Raw genomic sequence first — 11,130 nt, forward strand, 5'->3', positions numbered from 1 at the left:
ATTAAACAACTTGTAGAACAAAACATCATGCCTATTTCTATGTATTTTAGCAATTTTATGAATCAGAAATTGAAATAATATTCTCATTTTCCAGTTAAGTCTGTTGTATATGCTTTGTTTTGTTTAGTTGTTCATGTGTTGCCTTAGAACTTTCTGACTTGAACATATTCTACTTTTAATATATCAAGACCTCGATATTTATAGGTGTTCATGACCACCGATAACACATATATATTTTTTACATTAAATTTTATATTTGCATTGCACCTAGAGAAACGAGTTGCATTCTATGGCCTCGGTCAAGGTGTAGTGGCCCATCAATTATGCGTGTAACAATTTATTGAATCTATATGATGGATTGGTAACTTTTCTCCTTTTTCTATCTCTCCATGCCCATTGCTACTATCCTCAAGACATAAGTTTTCTTCAAGACCTACCCCTCTTCAAAGTCAGTGTCATCTGGAGGCTTTCATTTCTTCCCTCCACCAACTGATTTCAATTTTTTTCCTTGTATTTTTGCTGGTGAACCATGTCTGGTACATGCCACTATACATAAACATGCCTTTGGTGCATCTTTTTCCTTCCCTTAACCTCCCTTTGACCCTATGTTAATTTCCACTGGTGAAGGAATGCCACATTTACAATCCATCTGTCTTGACAAATTTATAAATTGCTAAATACTTCTTTCTTTATAATTTAGTGCTCACATTTAGTGGATTCACTAGCTCCACCTTTTTAATCAAACTTTTGTTGTGTTGGCCTACTACTTAATATGGGCCTTAAGTTTGAGTTTTCTTCTAATATAGGTTTGGCATCTCACTCTAGCTCTCTAAGGTTGAGTACTATGGATCTCAAATGGTAGTTTCAAGGATGTTTTTAGGTTGCATTTGTGCATGGCTATATAAATGAGAAGAGATGGAAACCTAATTGGCTTGGTACTATGGAGGTCAAATGGTAGTTTCAAGGATATTTTTAGGTTGAATCTATGCATGGCTATATAATTTAGAAGAGATGGAAACCTAATTAGCTTGGATTTGCCTTAACCTTCTTCATAATTTTGTGTGAATAAACATTCTATATATTTGGATCAGTTACATGGATAACCCTGCGTAACTATTTTTTATAACTTCTAAACAATTTAAAGCAACATTTGAAAATCTACATGTGCTGGAAAGGCTCATTAACACAATCCTTCCTACTCACTTTCAACGTGTCTCTTGCATAGATTTCAACTTCAACCATTTTGAATTGTGTCCCCTAAAGCAATATATACAAGCATTATATTACTGTGTTGTATGTGGAACAAGGTACTCAAAACGTTAAGACAAATTTATCCATAGTGGACATTCAAATGTTAAGTACCATTCATATGGGTTTCAAATGCACAATTGCTAAACAGACTAAGCCTAAAAATTGAATATGAACAAACTAAGCCTGAAAACTAAATATTTGATGCACAATATTTAAAAACGAATCTTGCTCATAAATGTACCCTCACATAAGATATCATTCATTCATTTTTCTTGTTTAATGATTACTATTGGTGTTGTTGAAAACAACATATGTTATGGTTTTATCATGTATATACTAGATAAATGGGCTTCCTTTTGAAAGTATATTTCATTATATTGATTATAATGGCAATCACAACTAGATAATGTCCATGTTGGTTATTTGAGTTGTTGCTTATCATGATGTGTATATTGTCTTTCTAATTTTATTCTTTTCATCATATTTATTTTGGGTTTCCTTTTGAAAGTATCTGTTATGATGGTGGTCACACCTGGATATTGCCCATGGTGGTTAACCCATTCAACAATTGAGTTTCTTCCTATCTTCATATGTATACTTGTCTTTTTTATTTTATTCTTTGCATCATCTTTTTATTTTATTTATTACATCATATTTACAAATCACATGGAAACTAAATGACATCTACCTGCATTTTCAATTAACAGTGTTTTCTAATCATCCCCTTCATTCTGACCATGGCCTTTTCATTTTACATAATTTGCATGATTCATGCAATTAAGGAACATTGATTTCAAAATGCATGCTTGTGGAAACCATGAAGAATTAACCACTTTGTTAACCCCTATGGAATTATCAGTCATGCTCTTCTTCAAACTATTGCATTGATCCTTGCCCCTCGCACTTCCATTTTGCACATTTTTCCTTCCAGGACAACTTTGTTCCTTCTCATCATGGAGCCTACTATGACAGAGAATGCCATCAATTTACTGCTAGCTAGTTGTACATCTCCTATCCATCCCTTTAAATAATTAAGCTCAACGTTTCTTTGATAGAGACATTATCTCCGCGCTACCACATTTCCATCTCTTACATTTCTAATTAGCACAAAAATTTGTTGTCATATGCTTACAATGGTCATGTCACCTTTGGTGACCTGCACCTAGGGTCAATTATCATTCTCAAAAAAACCACTTGCACACTTTTGCAAAACTATGCATATATTCACACTCTTCACCCCATACTTTATGCATTTCTTTTGTTTTTCCTCTCTTCCCCACTTACATTGCAATTGATGTCCCATTTCTTTCCTCTTTGTTTCCTCTTATTTAGGACTATAAAAGTGCTTGAACTTGAAGTTGTTCAATGTCATGCAAATTTGATTGGGGACTTGACCCTTCTTCAAATTGTACAGTCATCCATATTCCAAGAAATTTCTTTGATGTCGCAAGGCCCCTCCTTGCATACTCCCACTTTGGTAGAGGGTTCTACTTCAACATCAGCTCAATTATCCTCTATTGCACCTATTCCAATTCCATTCATGGTGCTCAACCACTACCATAAATATTGATCAATCCAAGGTATGGTGCTTGCAAAAACAACCCTTTGCTCGTACAATAATTGTTAGGGTTCCCAAACGATCTTCGACTTTGACCTTGTTGATTGTGCCAATGATGAGATACATCTCTCTACCTTCAGTGATTTGGAAAATTACTTGCATGCCCTTGTCTAGGTTGGGCAGGTTTACATGGTTTCCAATGGGACAATCAAGTTGACAAACACAAGTTACAACCATCTAAATAGAAAATGGGAGGTCTTCCTCTTTGCAACTTCCACTATCCAACCTTTCTTGGATGATGCTTTGACTATGCCTTTCCATTGCTTCATTTCAAACTCATAAGTGAAATCATATCTTCGTAACTAAGCTCAATTGTGGGCATCATTGGTGTGGTCAAATCCACTTCACGTACCTCCATGATTCATCGAAGAGATGGGTTAAACACCTAGAAAAAAATCTCATCTTGGAGGACATGTCTAGGTATAGCATCGAAATCACCCCGTGGGGTGAACATTTCCACTTTATAAGCATGGAACTTATTGCACTCTCAGGTGCATTTCCCATGCTTGCAATCAAAAGGGGCCACATAATCCAATTCAATGGAAGGATTGTAGGGACCATCTCTAATAGTAGCCTCCTATTGAATCCATACATTCCAGAGACTCACCAACTCCACTCATGGTTCCATGAAAAACGCTAATTGAGTTCTTCACCACCATTAAGTGGAAATTTATCTGGGTCTTCCATGCGATCCCACCCACAATGTACAATTTCGAACTTCGTAGGCTTACATTCCCTCGAAAAAGTATCATGGTTCTATGTTTGTGAAACCATCACCTCTATTGAAATGCAAGATTTATACTTCATTGCATTCCCTCTCTCATTTGATGGCATGCAATCCATGAAAAAGGTTTCCCACCACTCAAATGGAATATGGTAGTGGAAAAAATGTGATGGTGACTTCCCGAAGTGTGACTACTTCTATGTGATAAAACTTGAAATGCATGACCACACAGGGCTACAAAAAAATGTCAAATATTTTGATGATGCCACATTGAGCCAATGGGTGTCCAAGCCAAGGACTTTTCATACTCTCCACTGATCCTGATGGAATCCATGAGATTTGTTCAATGGTTTCATGTCATCATTTCCTCTTCACATTGTCCATAAAAATAGATAGCTACAATGGTGTCGACCGCCTGAACGCTGTCCCAGTAAATTTAGAAGACATCACTTATGACACTACATGTGGTATTGTCCTCGAAGATATGAAGAAAATGTGTGGCCCTACAGTCATTCACTGCGTTTGAGCCTCCCTCTTCCTCCCCCATGTCAAACTAAAATGTAGACAACATCTTTTATATGTTTATCCATTCATTTTCATCTCTTCCCCCTACCACCCTCTTCTATCATTCACACATGATGTTATATGTTCACTTCATCATTGTACTTCTCTCCTCTATGTATCTATACCTATGTTACATGTTGCATCTTTTACCTTTAAATATAATATATATTCTCTTTTGTTGTTCCTTCTAAGCAAGGTAGCATATCTGTGTCCATGCTTTTTACAATTCCCACTCCCATTATTTCGTTCCCCCCCTTTCCCTATTGCATGAATAGCTTCCTCCTTGCTCTATTATTCAAAGTACTCTCAAGCATAATTCTTCTTTCTTTTCTTATGAGCTTTTAAAGTATGTGTTTTGCAATAAAAAAATCATTGACTTGTTAGAAAAGGTTGTTGCTTCTTTAGCTTAAATCTAATTGATATTTAGTTATGATGCATCTTTCATATTTATAATTTTTACCTTGTACATGTCCTCTTCACTACTTTCTGTTGCACAACAATATGTGGATGTACACACTCTTTCACAATTTGCAAAAAAAAAAAAAAAAAAAACTTGCTCCTATTTCCTTTCCTTTTGAATATATAGTTCTTCCCCCCCTTCCATTAAACATTCTTCCTTCTATGGACACTCCATGTATTCTTTGTTTGTGCTCAATTCTACTCTCCCTCAACTCATGTATGCATTGATATTCATGTCCCCATGTTTGTATTTGGATGGACATGCCAGAGTCTTCTGAGAGACCCTCAAGAAATGTTTACAGGAGACTCCTCTATGCACAAAATAAAGACACCTCCAACAAAAAAATATGTCTCAAATATAGAGCTAGGTTAAACCCCCAATCCTGTCAAACTATACCCCTAGATAATGTTTCTCCACCCCCAACATATCCAAACTTCTCTTGCAACCCCATCTACATCAACATTTCCTACTCCTTATATGTCTTCCATCCACCTTCCTGCCTTCATTGCCCCTACTTTCCTGTCTACCTTGCACACCCCACCATCAACCCATGCCGCTTCACTCTCCCATCCCCAAAATCTATTCAACCCCACCCTTAGCCATGCACACCATCAATTCCATGAAAGGATATACAACCTCTCTCGCTTGCATGTTTGCTCCACATTCAAGGAAACATTCCCAAGTATGAAAACAAAGTTCTTGCATGGTAGAAATTGTTGCTTATGGTGTGCAACTACAAAGTCCACCCACCGCTTCTCCCTTCCAAACAACATGGACCCCAACAACCAACCATTTGTCTTTGCTGATCTAACCAAAATAGAGGAAATGGTCATAGCGCATATTAACCCAATCTTTCAAGTTACCCATGCATGTGGTGGATAGTACAAGTACATCGGTCATATTATTTGTTTCCCTTGAGACATAATTATTATTTCCAATAAATTTCCATGCTTATTTTATGATTTGGACATCCTAATTATTACTATACATGCCTCTGACCATAGGGCATATGAGTTCTTTGTAATTAGAGCACATATTGTTGCAACTTTGGAGTACAAGCTAGCATGTTATCCCTACTACAACAATGTCCATGTGGACCAAGTTTTAGTATCTGCCTTGCCTACTCACCCTATCGATATCTCTTCTCTCCTTTGTCACATCACCCCCTCCTCTCTTGACCCAAAAATTGGCCTTCCTGCTTTGGATCATGACATTCCTACACCACCCATCCCAATAGACCTCCAACCTTCCTCTTTTGTATCAACACTCTCGAATTCCAATACTAGAATTGAAGAAATATGCAACTATTTGCACTCTTCCCATCCTAGTTTCACCACTTTGATTGTATTACCTGTTGTTTCCCTCTTTTTTTGTCATTGAATACACTACTGAAGGCCTCTTCACTATGGCCTTCCCCAAACTCTTTTCCATAGGGGTTTCCATGATCACTCAACCATGACTTATAAAATTTGAATTGCAAGAATATGCTTGGAACCTCATGCACTACCATGATAATTGTTTTTCCCAACATCTGAAATTTCATTATTACTTTTACAACCTTATGTTGCGGAACCATAACCAAGAAAATTTTGTTGTTTTTGTGAAAATAAACCTCGAGGATAACTTTCTAGTGATCATTGCAAACCTTCATGTATGCCTCCATGACATGCCTGATTTGGTGCTTCCTAGGAAGATTACGTACTTCGGGTCAGGCCTCAGGGGGACACACTCTTTCTGGAACAAGTGTAGGTTTAAAATCACTAATATGATCACACAAATGAGGTAGTTATACTTTCTTTTCACCCTTGGTGCATCTGACACCAAATGGAATGACTTGCACATGGTCATGCCTAATGACCCCCCCTCTACTTCAGTTGATTTGTCTCGATGGATATTCCATAATATAATCAAGAATTCACATCTTGCATTGCAATACATTCATTATCGATTCATAATATTCCTTGAAGAAGTCTTACAAAAAGGATTCCATGCAACATACTATTGGTGTAGGTCTTCATCTAACCATCCTTCTCTTCTTTGGTTTTAATTCTACATATACAATCACCTCACAATTTATCCTTTCTCATCTTTGCAAAGATGAGTGGAAACATAGGGGATTTGCGCAAATACATGTTTTCCTTTGGCTGGAAAACACACTTGATATGGATAACCTCAACTGAGATTACCAAGTCAAAGTTGACTGAGCGAAGTGTTATTTAGATCAACACATTTCTGCTTGTAACCCTCTACTTGATCAATAACGTAAACCTTATGTACACCATTATACAGAGCATGACCCATGTATCCTCCCAACACCATCAATATTTTCATCCCCTTGCATTAAGGACTATGAAGAGCTTGTGTTGACAGTGCTAGACCCGCCAACATGTTAGGGGTTCTCCCCGGTAAGATGTCCCAACTAGATCTCAGACTGTTTGGAGTGGGAGTCCCAGTAGTGGGTAGTAAAGTTGTTCCTTGACTATGATAGTGCGCAGGGGTAAGCAATATATCTTTGTTGAAAGCAAGTGTGTGACCTTGCTGTGAGTCAAGTGAGATGCATGGGGGATCTAACACATGGAGGGGGAAATAAGTGTATCCCTTAGAAGCCTGTAATAGTACGCAGCCTAAAAGGAAAACACGAGCTGAATGACATCACAAGATGGAAAGCAGAATAGTTGACAATCCAAAGTGACAAGTTAAACCAACAACATGACTTCAACAAGATTCATACAATCATATGCAAAATAGTTCATACACAAATGTGTAAGTTAAACAACATACGTTGCTAAAGTAACCAAAATAGTCAAACTACAATAACAACATATGCATGAAGACATGCTGGATCAGTTATATTATATAAAGTGAAAGTTCCATCCATACAGACACCATTAAGAACCACTAGCCCCAATAGTGGAAAATTACAGTCAACACTTCCTGCTCCTCCAAAGAGATGTACTCACTCTGTACTGTGGAGAAGCCAAGGCTCGTCACAATACTCTCCAAGCCTTCACTAAGAAATTCCTAGCCAAAATCTTGGCTCCCAAAAGCCTCTTCTATGAGTTATGAGGTTCTTTTTATAAAAAGGGGTGGGGTGACCCTTGACATTCCCCTTTGTGACTCTTGGACTACCCTCATGACTCTTCAACTTCATTACAATAACTCTTTACATTACATATGACTATTTGCATTCCATTAGTGACACTTGGAATTTCACTTTACATCATGTTTACAATAATAAGACATTTTCCACATATGCCCATGTGGGACAAAAATAGGCTTGAGTAAGTTAGATAAGACAACAGTAAGACTCAGACGTCTATAGAAAGACTAGCTCGTCAGGATCCTCTACGTGATCTTCGGTGACGAACTGATGCCAAGCTTGGTATTGTGCAATGATGTCCACATATTTTTTGATGATGTATTTTTGGAAACAAACTCTTGCCTCCATCATTTCTGGGTATACTAATCTGGAACCTCTGTCCAACTCATCTTGTAAAATGTGTAGCTTAGTCTTGAGCACAGCTAGACTGGCGACATATCTTTGCATGTTCTCTCCACTAATCTACAAATTTGCGTTGGTGGCCATGTGAATCAACTGATCAAAGTACATGTCAAGCTTTACTCGGACTTGGTTCTTCTCTTTGGCTTTAGTGAGTGTTCCAATTGATGGGGTCTCATACTTTCTCACCACAACATCCAAACTCCTGAACAACCATGCGTACGAAGCCTCAACATTGGTGATGAGCAGGTGGAAGTTCCTCATAGTTCTAGATTAGACTCTTGATGTGTGCTTTGTCCAAATCTACCCGGGGGTTCATCATATTGTGCAAGTGAAGCAGGGCTCCCTTGTACCTCATTCAATTCCATGTATGTACATGATCAACAATGGTTTATATGTCTGTGAGTGTGCATGTTATCTTGATGTAGCACTGTTGATGACCATGTAGATGGACAACTTCCTTATGCACGGTGACGAACCTGTCATACAGTCCTGACATGGCTGTATCAAGAGCCAACACTTCGGAAAGTATCACTTTCTTCATCTCTACTCTGGCAGATCTTGTTGATTGTTCCTCTCTCTACTTGACTGCTTGCAATTCCTTAGTCATGCACTCATTTTCTGTGATCAAGAACTTCACACTTGAGCTCGTGTCTTCGGCATAAGCGTTCATAGCATCAACCAAGGAAGTTGGATATCTTCACACATCTAACACAATAAACCATTTGTCAAAGTGTGCAAGTGATGCATGATCATCTAGGATGTGCGCTCTACATGCCTGTACAACTTTGTGGTGTGACTCGTCAAAGGCTATGTTTTGTACATCCATTCCTGGATCATCCTCAAGGAGATGGGTATCCCCTTGTTCACTTGGCAATTTCTTTGCTACTGGGGCTGGTGAAGCCTGTGGGGTGACCTTGGTTGCTTTTTTCATGAAGTCAGTGTCCTAATATTGTTCTGATTGTTCCATCTTTGTGTCCATCTATTTTACTATTGGTTCATCCTACTAAGAAAGCTCCTATTCCTACAACTGCTCACCCTATTCATCATCCGCTACAGGTGGATCTGAGTCTCCAACCTGTATCAGTGTAGTTTGTGTTGTTTGAGTGCCTTGCAATTCCTCTTTTTCTTGTTCTTATTCATGTCCCTGTTGCGCTTCCTTCTCCGCTCTGCACAACTCTTGTTTTTCTTTGAGATTTTTCTCTACTTCCTGCAACTTCCTCTCCGTCTCTTCTAGTCTTTGCTTATCTCTTCTTTTCTACTCTACTCTCTTGTTGCATTGTCACCTCTTTACTTCTATCTCCAAAGATACTCTCTCAACAAGTGGATACTCTTTAAACTTGTAGATTTTCTCCACCTCTGCAATTTCAGAAATATTCCTCTTGGCTTTGTCTTGCGCAAGTTTGTTGCTTGTTTATGTTGTTGTTGATACTCCCTATGGTGCTGCTGCCTTGAGTGTTTCTAGCCACTCTACTCCCATTTTGACTGGTTCATTGAGCCTAGAGGAGTTATAGCAATATCTCCAAGGTTTTTCCTCTGGCCAATGAAACGCCCCGTGGATCCAAGGATAGTACACTCTTGGTACCAAAATTAAACTTCTTGAAGTCCTCGACCTCGGCATCCGCTTCTCTCAAAATTTGGATCGTGTACAACCCAATCTGCAAAGGAAGCATAGGACATGGTGCCTTTGTCTTCTGTGTAGTCCAGCTGATAACCGTGTCGAGATGTGGTATGCAACCTCCTGCATGACTAGCCTCTCCATGGAAAACTTCGGCAACAAATGAAAATCCTTCTCCATGTTGTAAATCCTGATGAAGGTTCCATCGAGTGAGGTGTACCAATCTACAATGTTCAACAGCACCTCCACTATTACATGGGACATGCAAGGAAGATCTTGTGCAAAGATCATTGTGTCTAGAGGAGAAACGAAATGGTTAGATAGTCTAGCCATAACTCCTTGGTAGCTGCACTCTGAGAGCAACTTGTAATAAACGTTCACACATTCTCTGAAGGTGTCCATGCCCAACCCATGCCAGGAAACTGTTAATAGGCACAGATTGCATCGAGCAAGTAGGCAGACATGAAGAATCTTTCTTACTAATCCTTGGGCAGACTTCAAGCATTCGATACACGCACTTTCAGTTGAAGAGCCAATGTGCCAGACCAGTTGAAAGGATTTCCTTCACTTTCCAGTTGATCCAACATAATAACCCAACTCTATGGGAAGGTCTCCATACTCTCTTGGCCATACAAGCAACATGAAAAGATGACCAAGAGTTGGTAAGCCTTCATGAGTGTCTTTTTCTTATATACTGGTTGGGTTTCATCCTGAACTTTGATGGCTCTCTTACCCAATGCTTCAAGATGTCTCTTGCGTTAGCGCTACTGTTGGGAGTTTAGAACGGTGCATCCATCCTATTCACCACCTGCAGAAAATGATACATCTACTGATAATCCTCTGCCCTGAAGGAAGCAAGCTCTACTCCACTGACACTTCTCGGTATCATCATCTCAGGATCATTGTGTGAGACAATCCAGTGGATCATGTCTATGCACGGGAAGGTGGGATATCTACATGAAACCTTGTACAATCATGACTTATGAATGTTGACATAGACATGAAGGTCCTCCAGATTCTCCTCAAAATTGCCTGAAAATATAGTGTTGATGTCTTGCCATGTGATCTTGATGTCTTTCTCAATGAACATATGTGTGCTTGCATAAACGAGAAATCTCATAGAAACCTGTTCAACCACATCTCCAGTACTGCTTTCAACTGTGTCCTTTGATCCATCTCTCTTGGAGGCCATGTTACCTGTACTGCTAAGAAGCTTCTCAACACCTGTTGTACCTGGAGACAGAGAAGACACTCACGACAAGCCAATGCTAGCTGAAACACATAAAGAAACTTGGGAATCAATCATGCAACAAACTAGGTGATGGTTGGGAAAAATTGCGTAGCATTGACTCTGAGAGGCTTGGAGACTGTCAACTCCAACTACGCATTGTGTAGT

The 11,130-nt window shown here is 38.9% G+C and overlaps 1 pseudogene; it reads right to left on the reverse strand.

Annotated features, from left to right (window-relative positions):
• LOC149260957 (callose synthase 3 pseudogene) overlaps positions 1 to 10,926 on the reverse strand; it is a 46,951-nt pseudogene extending 36,025 nt beyond the window's left edge.
• Between the last annotated feature and the right edge of the window lie 204 nt (positions 10,927 to 11,130).

The sequence above is a fragment of the Pinus tabuliformis genome, chromosome 6, assembly GCF_031772625.1.
Source record: "Pinus tabuliformis cultivar Carrire ecotype Pingquan chromosome 6, CPIR1, whole genome shotgun sequence".
NCBI lineage: Eukaryota > Viridiplantae > Streptophyta > Pinopsida > Pinales > Pinaceae > Pinus > Pinus tabuliformis.